Genomic DNA, 20,304 nt, shown 5'->3' with positions numbered 1-20,304 from the left:
AGTTCAATCCCTCTCCAAGCACCCGCGTCGATCACGCTGGTTTCAGCTTTTACCAGTTAAACTAGCTAAGGTATATATGAATTAGCATGATGCGCTGCTGCTGCTAACTTCGTTATGAAATTTTTTATATAATATCAAATATAGTTTTATATTATATTATAAAATATAAACATTAAAAATAGTAATATAGTTTTACACTCGGACCTAGATCAAACGTTTATATTTGATGTTTCACGCAAAGTAAAACAGTGACTCCTTTCATATTATCTTAATAACATAATAGGTCTAAGAATAATTCTAAAATAAATCAAACTCGTACAATATTTATGGCATAATATCTTTTCTTCTCTGCATTGTCATCCTGATATTGTCATCTTCTCTTCACATATATTACTACGACTATATGCTTGCCGCCTAAAATTTTCTTCACTTTTGTCTAGCAGTTTTGTTTGCTAAGTTGGACATACCTTCTTCCTCCTCCAGTCCCAACTTGCTTCTTTTATCTCTTTACATTTCTTCTGTATGGCCTCCGCTGCTTCCTCTCAGCGCCGTTGGATCAACACTCACCGTTGCCTCCTAACCACTCAGTGTGTCTACCATGCTTAATGCCAATACCGTCGTTAACATTCTTCTTTGGTTTTGTTCTTTTTTATATAAAATATAAAAGATTATATGATTATCTAATTCTTTGATAGGTGTTTAATGATATAAACAATGGAAATAAATAGTCTTTCAAAATATAATATGATGAAAATTTATATACAAAGGTTTTGTAAAAAAACATATTGTTTAATAGTTTACAAAGCGTGCACGCAAATGTTGAAAAAAAATATATATGCACAGGAACACAGACTTGTCCACGGTTCCGATGGCTTCACCGCTGTAGGACTACGTACCATCACCCACTGCTTCACCGCTACCATCATGAAGCCAAGGCGGACCAGTGGATGCAAGATGATGGCGCTGCGTACATAGACTCGATGTACCCTCACAATCCAAAATTATCAACATTTCTGGCTACTCCAGTCAAAAATATTTATTGTTTACGACATAATTTAGTCTAAATTTTAAAATACCAATAAGTAATTTTGTGTCATAATAAACTTATAAAATCTAATAAATTTACGGTAGTATGACAGTATTTTGCAAGAATAATTTATGGGTATCATTTGTCTTATATTTAAACTAAGAATTTAAGAAATTATAGATGATTGGAGTTCTAGAAGTTTAACCAAATTTTATCCTAAATAACAAATATTTTTGTGAACCCTTTCCGGTGCATTATACTGATACTAGAATTTAATCAACATCATTAATCGATTTTTATCTAATGGCTAGGATTAAATTATACTGTCAACAACATTAGGAGTAGTAGAAATTTGAGGTGATACTATCGTCTTTTTTACTGTGAGCTTGAAACAATTTGCCAAAAAATCTAATTTACATAATACTACTAAATAATTAAATAATAAAGTACTAAAATATCCTTCTTAATTAATGGTTCAAATTAATTCTACTGGTGATATTAATCTAGAGTTGGTAGTAGAAGACAAAGCTACCAAGCAACACTACATTATAATTCAACGGCTAAGACAGTCGCATTCCAAATAGTAAATCCATTATCGAATTAAAATACCTCTCCAAAGCTTAATTAACGTGCTCGCAGGGGATAATATTGTTTACCATTTCTATGCCTGGAAAGGCACGGCCACTTAACTTGTTAGAAAAAGAATAAAATTGGCTGTAAGCTCGATATCATGATGTTAATATTCATCGGCTGGAGGAAAACAGAATACATATGCACAACTTGTAGCGGTTGATGCCATGGCTTTAATTCGTTAAAAGAGTAGCCAGTAATAGTGCCAAAAGTACTCAACAGCTGGATGCTATATATTCTTTCCGATATCATTTGCCACAAAAAGCATCAGGAAGGTGCAATTCTCCACTTTCTCTTTAGGGTATACAGGACTTTGAGCTTGCCACTGGTGTAAGCTGAGCTGAGTGCGTGATCGAGTGCGAATCAAAAGACTACAAGGGACAATTTCCTCACTTGAAAAAGGGAACAAACACGTCGTGATCGTCTCTAAATCTTCTTTTGGCAAAGGAGAATATTTATCCATGCATGCTTGCTTTGGCCTCTTTTCTCTCTCTTGGGTGATCGTTTGCTTTTTTTATTAACAAAAAAAAATAATTTATTAATAAACTTATATATATATATATATATATATATATATGATCTTAATGATCTAAAAGCTAAGCTAACAAATAGAGTACGATGAAAAAACCTAAAATTAACTCTAAATTTAAGACTAAAAATTTGTTTTTGGCTTATAAGCACAACAAAAATGAAAAGAAGAGGGTGTCTTTCTTCAGCAAGAGAGAGAGCGCGGCGCGCAGAACTGTTATAAATCTGTTAATTATGCAGAGGAATATATGTTTGCTGTCTGTCAGATCAATATCTCTCGTCGATCGAGCTGACATGCTGCCGACATGCAAAAGTGGCAAATTTGCCACTGCCTGGCTCCCAAGCAAATGTACGTGTTATGCGCACTCATGGCCTATCGATCATATCGATCGAATTCGCGTTATGTGTAACAATCCACCACGAGTTGCCTGATCTCTTTGATGTCAGATCCTGTGTTCTCCAGCTGAAGAACCCAACTTGACTCTTGGATTACTTACTTCCCTTCGTTGACGCAGCCACTGCAAGTATATTACACTGTGCTTGTGATGTTAATCCCTCCCATGGTTGTCCACTCGTTTTTGGACTTTGTCAAAATAGTTATGAAAAAAAAATCAACATGATAGATGATGACTGTTTGATTATGTAAGTTTCATAAGATATGCCACTGACGTGTACTTTATATATTGGCTAAATACTCGTGTTTTGTTATAGATAAATTTATTGGTTTTAAAACGATCCATTCATATAAGTATTTTGCAACGTTAAGTACGAGAAAGAGTATTTTGTTAAAAAAAAAGAATATTTAATGGGGATAGCAGAATCACTCAACCACCACTGTCTTCTTTTAGAACAGTATGGACAGTGGTATAATTTCGTGGAGATCGAGTTGTTATCAATAAAAGTAATATTTCTGTTTATGTAGTAATTATTTTTTCTCACAAGTTAATCAACAATCAGTCTGGTTTGAAAGAATGTGTAGCAAAAATAGCCGTTGAATTACGGTCTTCTCAGCTGATTGCAGAAAGAATGGGACGCAGACAGCGAGACGTGAACTTCAATCCCGGAAGAGATTGCCCTGTCTCCGTATAAGAAAGCAAAGAACAAGGAGGAACACGAGGATCAGATAAAGTGCGTGCAGCTCACGCGGATGCATGATGTGAGGCTCCCTTCAGTAAATCGCGTCTGATGAGGCGACTAATGGCTCACATAATTAGCAGGAGGCGACTTTCTTTTGTGAGCACGAAGATGAAGAGGGTACTGTAACTGGTCTCCTCACAAGTCACGGCACACTATGCGTTTTGTTGTGTTGTTAAATCACCAGCTCCCCATCGGTTGGATGATTACTGAAAATACGTATATTAGCAATGGAAAATTGTGACTTAAACATCGAACAGGAAAAAACGATTAAAAGTTTTAGAATTTAAATTTTAGCGTCGGAGATAACGTTTTCGGGCAAAAGATTCGGCTCTAAATGGCATCCCAATCTCGTATAACAATTTGTCCCACGTTTTTTAGGGAAACAGAAAATTTCACAGTGAGATATATAATCCCGAGGGATGCATTTCACATTATCCGGTTCAGAACAACAGATAAAGAAACGAACTTACATGAATCCCGTCCGGTAGCTCTCGCAGCCTCATGTTTCATTTTCCTTTTTATATCCTCCACGGAAACTTCTCGGTTTTTATCTATACTATTTTGTCCAGATTCCCTATCCACGACACACCTTAACAACTTGCGCATGATGCGAACATCTTGGCGCGAGTAAAGCAGTCGTTCCCTGTGTATATATAGGATCTATTTAGAGAAGTTTTTGCCAGCTGCAACTAATCTTTTAGAAGTTTTGTTTCAAATAATACTTAACTCGTAAGATCTAAAATCGATTCTAGAATCTACAAATTAAACTGTAAGCTAGAAGTAAAAAAAATTTCAGCTTTCTAGATTATGGTGGAACTAAATTCCCGTTAGTTATTTCTTATAATCTAAAAGCTTTCCAAACAGTCTCGTCGTCACCCTGTTTATCCACGAGAGTGTCCAGCGACCCCTCCCGCCCGTCCTCCCCGTCCACAAAAAGGATACCGATCGATTCCCCCACCCCCCACCATACGTCTTCGCGGGAATGCGCGCAATCCACGTTACGGACCGACGAATTCACCGCTCTCACCCGCGATCCGCGCGTGCATCATCTCACGGACGGACAGATCGGCGCTAGCCGGCGGCCCGCGGCCCGATCGATTCGGTGGATCCGCCTCGCGCTACCGCTTGCGCCGGTGCGCGAACGCAACAACGCGCGGAGCGCGCGGGACGGGCGGCGGCGTTCACGATCGCGCGAATACGATTCGGCCCTAGCGGGTAGCGGGACGACGGTGTCACGCACGGCTGCACGAGCCGGGTGCTTGCTACGTGCGCGTGCAAGTTGGGCGGGGGGGGAGCACGGGCAAACACGGCGTGATGGGTGGCGGCTCCCCGAAACCAAAAAAAAAACGAGGGGATCTCCGCCGCTGGAAGGGGGAGAAAAAAAAAAACGCGATGCGCTGCGCCTAGTGGGCTGCCCGTAGTGCGGTCTGCGTTAACCGTGGAGCAGGGGAGGGGGAGGGGAATATGTACCCCTCTCGACCCACACCACCCTGCCGCTGTGTCGTTGCTGCTGCTGCTGCTGCCGCTGCTCTCTTTTCTTCTTTTTTTTTTTCACGTTCCTTTCTTCACTTTCTTTAGGATGAGGTCGATCTGCAGCTCCAGGGGTTTATACCCTCAAATAATCCTCCTTGCTGTTGTTCTATCGGCATACCGCTTTCGAATGTAGACGTCTGTGCGCGTGCGTGCTAGCTGCGATATTCGGACGATCGCCGTGTGATCTGGTTACGTTGCTGGGGTAGCCCCCACTTGGAACATGCGAATTATTTCCAGATTCCTTTGAAAGCCGACCAGCCCCGTGTCAATTTGATGCGTCCGGGCTAAATGGGGTCACTATCTTTTTTTATCTTTTTTTTCTTTGTTACCTCCTCACTTTTGTTTTTGAGAATTAAAGGTTTGTAGTGCAGTTTTTATAATTAATCGTAGTGGCACGTCATTTGTAAGTAAATATGTCGTAAGTCAATAAAGCTTGTTAAGTTATTGAAAAAAAGGGTAAAGTTAGAGGAATATGATTATATGGGCACAAAATTTCGATAGAATTTTTGAAAGGTTGACATCAGCCATTTCGAGACGCCATCTAGAATGGAACGCAAACGAGTGGAAGCAAAAACGATATTAAATTCTTCAGAGGAAAAAAAAATAATGAAAATGCATCACAGGAGTAAAGAGCCAATAACAAACATGGAGGCATGGAGAGTTTCAATGCTTTTCTTCTTTTCTGTGTGCGGTAGTCTTACTCAATTTATATTGAAATGGCCACTTGCCACCCTGCAATGGCTATAATTTTAGTTAATCAAAAGGAAGATCGATGCACCAGGTGCTCAACTTTCTTCCCGTGGCTTTTAGATAGTGTTTCTAATAATATAAAAGGTTACATAACCAGATGCAACTAACAACATATTCAAATGTGCTTGACAGTTTGTTCGGATGACCAAATTCAGACCCAACTTCAATGGCATATTCTGACCTAGCTACAGGAGGGCAAATAATGCCGGTGGACAAAAGTGAAGTGATGGATACAGAAAAAATATTAAAAGGGGCTGGACGAGAGAGAATTACTTTTAGCCTATCATTTCCTTCAGTAATACCAAAATTTTTTTTGCGGGGCTAAGCAGGGGCTTCAATGACGCAGAGGGGCTAAAGGGGGCCCCAGTGGTAGATCCGCCACTGCAAAAGTGTGTCCAATAAGCATTAGGACATGTTCAAGAGCTGAGTTAATATCCTGTCTGTGTCCCAAAATTAATCATTTCTAGGTTATTCACTGGGGATTAAGGTTGAGAAAAAATCTATGGTACTCTTTAACAAATGAGGAATGGATTTGAGTGAAATATGAGGATAAAATAAAAAGAATTTTGACTGATAAGTGATCGATAGGACAAACGATAAAATGAATATTGCCAGATATGATTATGTTTTGGTACCAGATTTAAATCCCATAAATACTTATATTTTGCGATGGAGAAAGTATTATCTATACTGGTCATCAAACCGTACGTGATATGACTGTTGTTATTGATTTATAAAAGTGTTAAAAATACCGAGCAATACTTGTTTTGAAATATTAGCTTTGATTTTTACATAAACTTTTGAATCAATAAAAACTAAGTTGCACTATGCTTAAAACCTCAATTTTCATGTAGAATACATGGGGTTATAATGTGACGCGTGATTTTAAAAACCGATCTACGGTATAATATAATCCATCTAACAACGTTATAAGTTAATGTCGGAGCTCCTAAAAAGTACATATATATCTATATCTAGATAGGTATGATTAGCTCCCATGATATTAATTAATGTAATTAAGAGACAAATCAGAGACAGCTCCTACGATGAATTGATTTCATCGATTATACTATTAAGTGTTGTATACATCCTCGTACTATTTTTTATCATCCTTAAAAAGTATCTTAAGGTACCAAAAAATTTTAGTACAAATTTTTGGTATCTTGAGATATTTTTCAATGATGTAAAAGAACTCCATTAATGACCCCCCCAAAAAAAAACATAAGTCCAAAACAAAAGCTAAAACTCATGACCTGTTCCAACTATTTTCTGGTGAAAGAACAGAAATGATTAGGTACATAGCAAAGGAGACAGTAACCATTGTGAAACAACAGACATCCTAAAAGCGATAATCCATTCAGATATCTTGCATGACTATCCTGTGCCTTTATCAATCGGCGCCGGGAGAGGTCTCTCCTTATGACAGCATGGTCGGGGAACATGTCGAGGCAATGCCTCTGCATGCGAGCCAGGTTCGGACCATCTTTTTGTTTGTTTTTATAAGTCAAATTTAAATTTTAAAAAATTACAGTTAATTTTAGGATATTTTATCGTATTTTACCACAAATATAAGGTACTCATCTTGCTTTCGTTTATTCTTATAAGTTAAAATAGAATTTTTCATCCTTAAATTTGGAGCTAATTTTGGTGTTTTCATTATAGTTTAGTTTTTAGTCTTTTATTTTAAATCGCTAAGAATACATATATAAAAGTTTTATTTATAAATTATTTTTCTTATGTGAATATGTGGATCGTTTTTTAATAAATCAACCGATGACCATGTAAAAGTTTTATTTATGAATTATTTTTTGTTCTCAAATAAATTTTTTCACTTTATATTTCAAAAAATGAAAAGACAAGGCTGCATGATTTTGCCCGAGCAAGTTCAATAGTATAGCCAACCGCTAGCTCCTAGTCAATTTAATGATCAATTCATACGATAGTTACCTATAAAATATTAATACATGGTCTCACGTGTTATACACACACCAGTGTCTTAGAGCTCGTGCTGCAGCTGACTATAAATTAATAACTCACTTCTATTCTCTCCTCTTATTTCTTTAAAATATATTTATAGCTGGTTTATATTTTACTGTATCTGCTCTTAGGGCGATAGCCCCGGCCCCGGCCCGGCCGGGGATCCTGCATTTGCAGTAGGGGCAGTGCCCGCATTGCTCCCAGCTAAAGTCAAAGACCACCGTCTCATTCTAGTGCTCTAACCGCAACTGTCGGGGGGGCGCAAATCTCCATGAATCGTGGATTCAGATTTCAGGATCCATCAGTTGTTCGATCCATCAGCTCGACCATACGTGATCGATCGAGCATTCGGATCGCCAATAAGGCAATAACCCAACATGTGTTACACATACTATCTCACTAGCCCGTTGAATCGATCAGCTAGCTAGCTTTCACTGCTAAGGAGATAGATGTAAATCTCGGCGCACTCTGCTCCGAAATCCAAACGACAGCTAGCGTCGTGGTCTCGTGGACCTATCGGCTCGCACCTGATTTTTTATTTGATGTCGTTAATTTTAACTTTTTAAAATTTATGAATAATTTTAGTAGGCTGTGATTAAAATTTTTATAGTAATAAATTGAGTCATAACAAAATATTAGTAATTATATAAAATTTTCAAAATAAAGTAAATATTCAAACATAAACCTAAAAATTAGCAACGTCAGAATAGAAAAGGAAGCAGCAGGACGTATAGTCAATACAGTTTACAAAGTTTACGAAGTAATATAATTAATCAACGATTGAAAAAAAAAACATCGCTGCGAGTTGCGAGCGTCGCAGCACTCCACTAGCGAATTCAGCGATGGATCACGATTGGATCGATCGTGCAATCGACCAGCAGATAGCAAAAGCCGGCGTGCGAACTGAAGCACCAATGTGCAGCAAAGCGTACGGAGCTGCCGGGTTTCAAAATGCAATCCGTCAACATATTGGTCGTACCTTGTTCTTATCTTCCTTGTATTCCACGGAGTATTATTCTCTCTTATTATACCCCTAATATTATTGTATTGGGTATTTTTTACCATACTTAGAAAGTAATTTGAGGTATAAAAATTGTTAGTGCAAAATTATAGCACCTCAAGGTATATTATACATCGTGGTACTAAAATTTTACATAAAAAATGTGTTATCTTAAGATATTTTTAAAAATATTAAAATATTCTCTATTATATTTGTTTAGTTGATATCTATCTATATGTGAGATTGTTCGAAGTAATATATTTAGGTGGGCATTTTGTCCTCTAGGGACAATTGTGAAAAGAAAAAACATATACCATTCATGAACCATGATCGGTTTCCCCAAAACAAAAAAAAAGAGCATTGAAATTAAATTCAGTTTTCCTTGTCAACTTGATCGGTTTTGCCAAGCAGTTTCTCAATACGAACCGGCTCAATGAAACCAATAACCATAACTATCACACAAATGTCGTCGTAATTTGAAACCACGGCGATCATAGGACCGGAGGAGGAGGAAGAAACTGGAGGGCGGCCCAGCAGCAGAGGATGGTAACTGGTAAAGGAGGCGGGACGCATAAGATATTCAGGATCTGTCCGAGGGGGGGGGGGGGGGGGGGGGGGGCTTTTGGCAAAGGCGGCCGGGCCAGTGGGTGGAAGCCGAAGTTGGCGAAGAGAACAAAATGTTGGAAAGCTGGGTGTTTTGGCTACCACGACACGACTAGTACCGGTAACAGGACCTCTGTCCCTGTGTTTAATGTTATTGATTTTTTTTATAAACGTTTAACTATTTGTCTCATTTAAATTTTTTTATCAAATATATAAAGCTATATATATATATATGTATAAAAGTATACTTAACAATAAATAAAATGATATAAAATAATTTATAATTATGTAAATTTTTTAAATAAAATAAATAGTTAAACATGTATAAAAAAGTTAACGACGTTAAATATTTAGGGAAGTGAAGGAGGGAGGAGCTAATTAGCTGCCTCTTCGGGCGGCCCTGTGCCCTGCCCCGCGAATCAAAACAGCTTTGTGTAAAGGTGCTGTGGTCACCGAGGTTAAAAGGATATATAGAGTTTTAATTCTCCTTTGAATTGATAATTTTAGATAGATCTTAGTAAGGGTTTGTATAACTTTAACGAGAATAATAGAGGCTTAAGTCCCCACGTCCACCCCTGGCAGCAGGGGGGAGAAAGCAAACAATCATCATCAGCCTTTTGCAATCTTTTTAGGTTCTTGCACATGTGTGCGCGCGCGCATCTTTTCTCTTCACCCAATTTTCTCTTACTCCTTCCATCATTAGTCAGTTCTAATTTTACCTCAACAAATCCTTCCACCACATTTATTCTTCATCTATTAAGAGATGTCATATATTTTTTCCCTGTCAATTTAATCTTTGCTAAATATAGAAATGTTTACGTTTTGCGACGTAGCTAATAATTGTTTTATAAAAAAAAATGCATGTATACGTATGTGTAGGTAATAGCCAGGTAGGTTTGTGCGTTCATGCATATGCATGTCCGGACGGGTGCTGTACGTGACGGCGATCATGTATGCACGCGTCGTCGAGCAAAACCTTAGCTCGCAAGGAATTAGATTGAGCTGACAACGATCATCTTTTGCAAATGTGTTTGCCCGCTTTCGATTATTTGGATAGGGATATTTCCGGGGAAAGCTATGGAGAGATCGATCGATGAACTACACACACAATGACACAAACACACACTTGATTGGGGGAAAAAAAGAAAGAAGCCTATAGCTAGCTTTTGGAAGCATCCACACACTGGAAAATAAATATATTGTACATCACAAAGACGAAGAAGTGATTGGATGCCCCCGGCTTTAGTCACATTCAGAGGCCATGTTTAAAGCGACTGTTTATATTATGCGCTAACGAAAAGGAAAGCCCCCCAGGCATTGTCAACGTAGCATGCATCATCATCACTCGACTGACTATATTAAAATTAATTATACCAGAATGAATGTAGTACTAGCTATATCTTTTCTTTTTGCATGAGACAACTAAAAATGAGAGTTCACGACGAGAGAGATATGCTTCAACACATTAGAGCAAGTTCCCAACTGTTGGCTATAAATTATATATAGCCAATTTATAATAGTCAATTCATACAATAGTCGTATGCTACACAATTAATATCCGTCTCACCTATCATACGTACATATATCTTAGAGTCCGTGCTGCAGCTGGCTACAAATCTGTAGCCCGCTGCTCTTTCCTCTTCGCTCTTATCACATTAAAATATACTTATAGCTAGTTTATAATAGTATGTTACTGTACGTGCTCTTAGGGGTGGCATCAGCGACTTGTACACAGTGGTAGTTTTTTTTTTCCTCCTCCTTTTGCTACTAAAATGCTATGTATGTGATGATATAGAGATTTATAGTAGATTAGCTAGGTGAAGCATCTGAAGTATGATATGTTCTACTCGATCTAGTGGCAACTGGCATCCAAACAAATTAAGATCTACTGAACTAGCTAGCAGATAAGTATTAGGGCCATGGTCAAGTTAGCTGAATCAAGGTTGCGTTCGGTTTACACACCGCAGAAAAAGGTTTACGATTAGTTTAGATAATGTGGTATATATATATATATAGACGTGGAATCGACCTTTTAGAGCCCAGAAAAAAATTCCACTACGTTTTAGTATATTAGTGTCATCAAACGCTAGCGAGACAATCTGGTTGCTATACTACAGTGTACCTAGGTAGATCCGACTATTGGTGCGCACGCTCTCAAAAAATAATTTTTGGCTATAAATTTGGATATAATATCAATAACTGTTTTTCTTTATAGAGGGATTGGAGCTTAGTAATCTATTTGAAAAATAGCTAACTTAACATCGTACTTTATGTCTGTAAGTTAAAATTTTAATTTAGAGTTGATTTTGAAGGTTTTTATCGTAACTTATTTTTCATTATTTACTTTTAGATCCTCAATAACATCGTATGTAAAAGTCTTATCATAAATTACTTTTTTAGAAGAGGGCTTAAATTGAAGGGACATGTATACAGTTGAACAGCTGATGAATCTTCACCAAAAAGAGAGTGAAGATTTTTCACATGACCCTTTTTCACCTCACCTCACCTCTCCATCCCCGGGGTAAAAATGTGCGTGCGTTGCTACGTACACGGCAGCCTTTTTTACGTGCATTATCCCTTTGCACCCACAATGGCATCATGTGAGGTGATGGATCGGCTGTTGGGTCTGCCCTTTTGGGGGTCTCAACCCGACAAATATATCTCCCCCAAGATTTGGAGGTGTTACCACCACCTTTGGAAAAAAAAAATTTCACCTCACGGGTGAAAAAAAAAATGCACGCTAGCTGCTACTAAAGACTAGTCAATTCTACTTTGCACGAAAATCTTCTCCACGTTATGCTCGGATCTTTCTACAGCCTCTGATGCCAGTTCATGTCCATTGTCTTGCAGGCACTGTCAGCATGCACGAACTGATGACGAGGAAACAAAAAATATCATAATAAGGAGAAAAAAATTCATAAAGGTTCTATGATCAGATGCATAGCAAAGCCTGGATATTTTGGTTTATGACACATGATGTTGGTTATAATATGTACCTCACCCGCGTTTAAATCCTAATTAGTATGACATACTACGCCAGTTCTGAAATATAAGAAATTCTAGACTATTTAGCAAATATTAATGCTGTTCAAAAGATACTCTTTTAGTCACTTCATTTGATCAGTTTTTGAATTTTGAATGATGTATGTTTCCTTTCCAAGCTTCTGATTAGTTAGAGAATTGTTGATGTTACGGGAATAATAGAAATCTATGTAAAAAAAATGCTTACAAAGTGGAACAAAATTTGAATTCAAGAAATATTTATATTATGAAACATATGAAGTATACTATTTAGGCTATAATACATATTTTCATCGATTTTATTGTTACCATAAAATTCAGTGGAATATATATTTTTGAATTGTTGTTTTCGATCCAATCAGATTATTTATAGATGTGGTTAATATCGTGAAAATATGGTAAAATTAGCTATGATCTGTGAATGGTGTTTTCTTAAAATAAAAACCAAAGTTATATACCCCTAAATTATACTTCCAACATTTTCTACAATTCAAAACATATTGCTCCCTAATGAGCATCACTAGGTAGACATAAAACATAAAATAAAAAAAATATGTTGCATGTGTTCCGAATCATCTTATACTAAAAGGCCACACAAAAACCTTTGAAAGGAACATAAAAATTGCACTGTAAAGCAAAGAGACATCACCATGATAGTGGAGCATCGCGATCGCACCGTCCATGCGTACTGATGCATTGGCTACTTTCTACCCTACCGATTACTTACCAGAAGCCACACACACAAGGTACTACCGTTGAAAATGATGTGTACACAAAGGCATCCTTTTGTTACCATATTGATGCAACTAGAACAACCACAACACACACGCACACTTTAACATGTCTCGCACTTATCCACACCATGTGGAACGCAAATAGAGAGCTGATTGCAAGATACTTTCATATTGTAATCTTTTTAGACTTGTCTAAATTTATTCATTGATAAATATATATAATTTATATATGTGTCTAGATTTATTAGCATCCTTATGAATATAAATAATGCTGCAAAGAATTAAATTATGAAACGGAGGGAGTAGCTAAGTTAAACACAGGAGATAGGAACGGTAAGTGTGTCTTTTACGTTATAGTATTATGCGTGCTAAAAATGGTTGGCTACACTACGAATTCTTGATTTTTATTTCCCTGCGACATACTTTGGTAGTGTTATATATATATATATATATATATATATATATATAGTTTGTTTTATTAAAATAAGAAAGTTTCATACGTACACCAAAAACTTATATGCTACTATTTACTACCAAAAGTATATCCCACAAGTGTTCAATGCTCTCTCTATTTCAATTTCATAATGTAAGATTTTTAAGCTTAACTATACATGGATGTTAATAAATCTAAACATATACAAATTATTAAACATCGATCAATGATAGATTTAGGTAATTACTAAAAAGTATTATAATATGACATATATAGATAGTAGAATCTATGGTTAGAGCTATGTCCTAAAATACAGTGAATATTTTTCTGGGAACAATAATGAAGATAGGAGTAATAACTAAGTATCTGTCCATTCAAAAATATAATATTTTTTTGCTAAGTCAAACTCTATTAACGTTGATTAAGTTTATAGTTATAATACAAATATTTACTATATCAAATTCTAATCATTATTAGATCGATCCATTATAAAACATATTTTCATATATAGTTTCCTTATTTCGACGTGGTGAACGTTAATACTCTTTACTTCTGCACCTACCTCCAAAAGACTAAGACTTTGAATAAAATGAAGTATTTTGGAAATAAAATAAGGTATTTTGGAAACATATGTAATTTTAGGATCAATTTGGTTACCTACCACATTTTACCAGCACGAGGTAATAAAATTACCACATTTGTCTAAATTAAGGTTATTGAATTCTTAGTCACACCATAACAAGTATAAGAAAATATTCCCATATTTTTTCTCGAGTCATTGACACGTGGGACTTAATCTATTAGGAGAGAATCTCACCACAATTGAAACCGCAACCAAACAATTGCCAAATGTCATCACCAATATTTACTAGCTACTTGTAAATAAGCATGGACCTTGTGTCATGGGTATAAATGTTATCGTAGCTATAATGATAAACAATAAAAATAGGTATTAAGCTAGCCCCACAACCGCTAGTCATGAAAGAGGAATGGGAGAATAACGAGTTTATTTGTTATTTCCTAGGCTCACTATATATGCAACCGTAGGAGTATTTTATTCCTTGCTATCCACTTTAAAATCACTTTGTGAATACCCTTGGTGGGAGTGTGACAGACCATAGCAATGTGTGGCTAGAAACGGAACACATCTTTAGTTAAACTTATGACTTCTTTTTTTTTGGTAAATCGTAGGGTAATGTAGGGACGATAGGCATGAGGCAGTTTGGGCTTAAGCTCCATACCTAGTTGAAAAATTGCACAACGAAAAGTACTTAGGTTTAGTCAAAATATATTAATAAATTTATATTTTACTGTTAAACACTATGTTAAATTCCTGGGTGTGTCTCTAGCTAGAGTAAAAAAAAAAATTGAAACACTCCTAGTAGTACATGGGTGCACCGAAGACCTCTGAGGGTTTGCAGTGCGGCGAGGCGGGACAGTCATCAGACGACTTCCTATCATCGGTGCATTGGTGCACCTAATCTTTTCGATTCTACTTATATTTTTAACCTAAATTTAACTTAATCTTAAATTTTAAAGCTTTTTTACCACTATATATTTTTTAATCTTAATTTTTAGATAATAAAAAAAATATATAAAAATTTTATTTCCAAATTATGTTCTGTTTACCAAAAATATATCGGCGATCACTCTAAGATGACGTCACGTCGATAGGTGGGAGAGGAGATCGTACCAGCGTATCGTGGGCTACCGGTAGAAAAGCGCTCGGGAAATCATGCACCAGCCTGCCTGCGCGCATGTGCCTCCTGCAATCTCCCTCCCGCGAACCAAATCCTCCTCGGCAACCGTGCCGCGCTGCCCGCACGCACCACCAGCCCCTTTCTTGCTTGCCCCCCCCCCCCCCCCCCCCCCGCCGGATCTCGCAAGATCTCGCGCCGCGAACACGCGCGCCCACGCACCGCAACGCGTCTATTCGTCACCGCCAGAAAAGAAAAAAGGAGAGTTGTACGTGCTGGGGGTCAGCCTGCCTGCCTGGCTGCCCGTGTTGTGTGCAACGCTGCCTGGAGATCACTAGACGCTGGAGTGGCGCTCGTTTTCGCATGCAGCGCGGATCGAGCGGCGGCCGATCGATCGAGACGAGATCGATCACGATCGGCGGAATCTATGTGTGGCCCGTTTTTCTTGGCCGCGTTGCTGCCCCCAACGCAACTTGCGAAGGTATAGGGTACTCTCTCTCTCTCTCTCGTTCGTACTCCGCCTTGCGATGCGTAGGCGTAGCTAGCTCCTCTCGTCGTTTTCGGTTTGCGATACCCCCATTTCTCTCTGCTGCCACTATTTGCACTAGTAGTAGGAGAATTTCGGATGTTTAGGACTTGTTTATTTTGCAAAAATATCAAATCAAGTTTTTGGACATTTATTTGAAGTATTAAACGTAATCTAATTACAAAATAAATTTCAGATTCCATCTGAAAACCGTGAGACGAATCTTTTGAGTCTAATTAATCTGCCATTAGTACATGTTGGTTATTATAGCACTTATGGCTAATCACGTCCTAGTTAGGCTTAAAAGATTCGTCTCACGATTTTCCGTATAACTGTATAATTAGTTTTAATATTCATATATATTTAATATTTTATTTAGATGTCTAAAGATTTAATGTGATGTTTTAGGAAAAGTTTTTAAGAACTAGACAAGCCATAATTTCACGTGACTTGACGGCGAGCTAAAGCTGGTTTTAGCTGTGCCCAATAATGGGTCGCGACACCTGTCACCTCAAAGGCGGCCCAATTAATGCCATGCAACTGGGGTGCGCGCGGCAGCCTATGGCGCACCGCCACACGTACGTGGCAGCCGCTGCCGAGAATTTTTTTATTTTTTAAACTTTTTAATAAATATTTTATTATTAAACCTCGGAAAAAATATTTTCATCATATAAACTTTTTGATCACGTCAGTGTTCGCTAGTGTGGCAAATAACGCTACCACGTAGAGTATTTGGCGTGACAAGCCTGCCAAGCCAAATACTCTGCGTGACAGCGTTATCTTGCCACGCCAATCTTGATGGTGTTACCAAAAGGTTCATCTGATGAGAATAGTTTCTTTTGAGGTTTAGTAATAAAATTATTATTAAAAAGGTTTGAAAAAGAAAAAAATTTCTGCCGTCGATGTGGTTTCCTAGTTGTAATCACCATCATGTGTGTGTCTCTCTTAGCCGAGAATAATTTTATCATGTTCGAGAAAATACCCATATGTTACGTATTAATTGAAGGTGTTAACTTTTTTATATTAAAATTGTCATACCTCAAAAAGACAACTTTTAAAGTATAACCTCCATATATTTACACTCGTATCTTTTCGCTTCTGCTTATACTTATAACATAAAATTTAAATTATCAACTTTAAATTTGAAGTTTACTCTGGGAGTATTCCATCGAAGTTTATCTTTTAGCCTTATCACTAAAATACATATATAAAAGTTTTATTTATAAATTATATTTCGTTTGCAAATATACAATTTACCTTTTTCTAATCACCCCTAGGCGATGGCCGTGTAACGTGTTGGATAAGAAGTAGATTAGGTCGTTGATATCAACGTAGAGGTTGGTATGATTTGTCATGAGAAGTCATATCTGAGCATCCACACCCAGTGAAATAATATTCATGTGAAACGAGACATGCCATGAGATATAGTTATAACACCGATGCGTACTCTTAACTTGAGTCTCTCATATTTAGACATGCTATTAGTTGCACTCATATGTTAGCTACTCAAAGTTAGATGCCAGCACACACACTAATTAAAATGACTAGTCATATATTCGTGCTAACACCCCGATGATTTTTAGTAATGCAAATCAATTATGAATATGTTATATCATTTACTGCCAGTCATTTCATTGCACCATTCGAAACATCTCTACGACAATTCATAACATATAAATTTATGGGAAATTTACAAACCAAAAGTTCACATGGCAACATACTTCCTAATGCATATATTGCAGCCTACTAACATCATGGCTCATGTCCATGGATATGGCTCCGTCCAAAAAAAATCAACTTTTTGGTTTTTTGTCAAGCATTTGACCATCCGTTTTATTTAAAAAATTTTCAAAAAATTAGTCACACATAAAGTACTATTCATGTTTTATCATCTAATAAAAATAAAATTATTAATCGTAAAAAAATTGAATAAGACGAAGAGTTAAACATTGTATCTAAAAACTAAAAAGTTGATTTGTTTTGGGACGGAGGGAGTATCTAAGAGCAGAGCTCAGGGTTGACTGACAATGGAGAACAAGATTATCTTATGTCTCAGGGTCACAGAGACATAGATGGAAGAGAGAGCGACAGTTGTCAAGTATTCTTGGGCGAGCAGAAAACCTAAAACAACCTGTTAATTATATGTCAGTGCATTGGTAAAAAAATATAAGTGAACACAATTTCTTAAACCATGATTTTATTCTTGTAGACAAACTATTAAAAATCTGCTCATAATAATAGGTCACGTGGTCAAAGCCACTATAGAAAAATTATATGCGGTCACTTACCCATGAAAACAAATACTCTCACATTAAAAAAATTAGGTTTTTTTTACTACTTACAAGGTTTTCAAGATGACAACTTATTAAAATTATTAGATCATAATTTGACAACCGAGGCTACGAATAAGCCCCCTCTTTCTCACCTCTCCTCACGTATCTCCTTCACCTCTCTAACTGCATCTTCAAGAGTATTGCAATTTCGGTTTTCGAAAACCTATATTTTATAAGTTTGTAAATTATATGGCAAAGAAAATATAAATTTTATCTCTAAGAGAGTTTAGGATAATCCGTTTGCCAAAAAGCAAAAAAAAAACCCAAAAACTGTTGGTAATTGACGCGAGGCAGATCGCATCGCAGTCGCACCACGCCCGGAGCCACGCCGTCGGCGCCTTCACGCCAGGACGCGCGTCGCCCCACGACCATCGACGCCCGGCGCCGCGCCCTCGCCGCCATTCACGCCAGGACGCGTGCCGCCCAGGGCCGCGCTCCCCGCACCAAGCCAGGACGAGCCGCGCCTCGCCGCCCGGCGCCTGGACGCCCTGCGCCGCGCCGCCCCGCCCCGCCCTAATTATCTCGTCGAAGAAGATGATGGTCATCGTATAAAAAAAAATCACGAGTAGAAATTCAGCCTGCGTGCACATCGATCATCACATGGAGCAAACAGAAGCATCCATCCATTAATCTCTCGTAATTCGATACTGATTCATTATTCCACGCGTTACAACGCACGCACGGCCGGATGATCACGCGGCCAGCCAACCTGTAATTAACGGAAGGAGATCGAAGAGGACGACGGCGGCGAGCCGGCCGGCGACCGTACGTGGTGAGGTCGCCAGCTCGACGGTGGGGTAGAGTGGCGAGACGGCGAGGCCGCAGGTGCCCCAGGTCTTCCCACGCAGCGACGGATCTGAAAAAAAATTAGAAAAGACTGGATGGATTAAAAAGAATATGCTTATAGTATTTTCTTCTCTTCAGTAATAATAAAAATTTTGACAGAAAGTCTAGAGGGCTTCAAAGGCACATATCGTATAGAAGGGGCTGAAGTCCATCTAACCCCGATGATAAATCCGACCCCCACGAGTTCTTGGCCACCCAGTACTTCTTCCCCGTCGCTCCGGATGAAGTGGACGTTGTCACGGAAGCTGATGGCGAAGCGGTGCTCCTTGCCGTGGAACGGGTACAGCAAGGTAGCGGGGCGGAGCGGCGCGAGGGATGGCGCAGGGCCGGCGTGCGACGTCCGGCTTGGGGAGGCACCGGCAGCGAGGCGGTCAGATCAATGTCCGAATATGAAAAATCAGCATCGGGGTGGGAGAGAAGCTACATCGCACTTTTCTCTCGATGGCAAAGAAAACATGGACTCTAAGGTGATGTTTAGTCGCTAAAATTTTTTGGCAAAAACATCACATCGAACGTTTGATTGGATGTCGGTAGGGGTTTTCGGACACGAATGAAAAAGCAAATTTCACGGCTAGCCTAGAAACTGCGAGACGAATCTTTTGAACCTAATTAATCTGTCATTAGCACATGTTGGTTACTGTAGCACTTAAGCCTAATCATGGATTAATTAGGCTCAAAAGATTCGTCTCAAGATTTCTTCCAAAACTGTGCAACTAGTTTTTTGTTCATCTATATTTAATGTTTTATTTAGGTGTCTAAAATTTAAATGTGATGTTTTTAGAAAAAAATTTAACAAGCGAGGACGGCGGTCATGGACTCCCACGAGTTTGTCCATGGTGGACCTGGTGCTGCGGGTCCTTGGCAGGCAACGGTGGTGTCCTTTCTCACCGAAGCAGCGGGTTGCAATTACTCGGAAGGCATCATGATAGCGAAGACTCATCTTAGTGTAGGACAGTGTCGTTCACGATCCGGATTTGTGAAATTTTGAATGCTTGGTGTTCGACTGTAGTAAATATATGATTGAGGTTAAGTTTATCGAATAAATTGTCCAGCCCAACGTGATCTGTAATTTGAGTTGAATTGATATGATTCGTGAAGAAACGTTTAAAAATTGGTGTAAATTTTATTTTCAATCTTTTTGGAATAAAATCACTTTTTAACTCCAGTGACTTAAGCCAGCTCAGCTGCCGGTAAAAATCCATTTTTATAAACCTTTTGTTAAGAGGGACGGCTTGTTGGTTCAATTCACTTGTTAAAATTCGTTTTGACCACCAGCGAAAAGAGTGACCTGCTCCGATCCGAGGCGTGACCTGGGGGACAAACGTGTGGCTTGCTCCCGGAAAATGTGGCGCGGCCTCGTCCTGCTACCGTGTGGCGAATTTGTGGCGGGAACCACGGCAGTTCAACCATATTAATTCCATACAAAATTCAGCCGACATCTACGCTGATTAAATCACGTGCTAAATAATCTCATTCAGGTTCATGGAAATTAAAAGGTTCCCCTCTCCTCTAACGTTAGAGAATTTTTA

At 38.3% G+C, this 20,304-nt stretch overlaps 1 long non-coding RNA gene across 1 annotated transcript; it reads right to left on the bottom strand.

The window, feature by feature from the left end:
• Positions 1 to 18,555: 18,555 nt before the first annotated feature.
• On the bottom strand, positions 18,556 to 19,194 carry LOC107304252. Its single transcript, XR_001550279.2, has 2 exons — positions 18,933 to 19,194; positions 18,556 to 18,785 (listed from the first exon to the last, which is right to left on the bottom strand). It is a non-coding gene; the product is annotated as an uncharacterized LOC107304252 (long non-coding RNA).
• Positions 19,195 to 20,304: the final 1,110 nt, after the last annotated feature.

This window comes from Oryza brachyantha, chromosome 5 (assembly GCF_000231095.2).
Source record: "Oryza brachyantha chromosome 5, ObraRS2, whole genome shotgun sequence".
NCBI lineage: Eukaryota > Viridiplantae > Streptophyta > Magnoliopsida > Poales > Poaceae > Oryza > Oryza brachyantha.
This window is presented reverse-complemented; position numbering and strand designations above follow the sequence as displayed.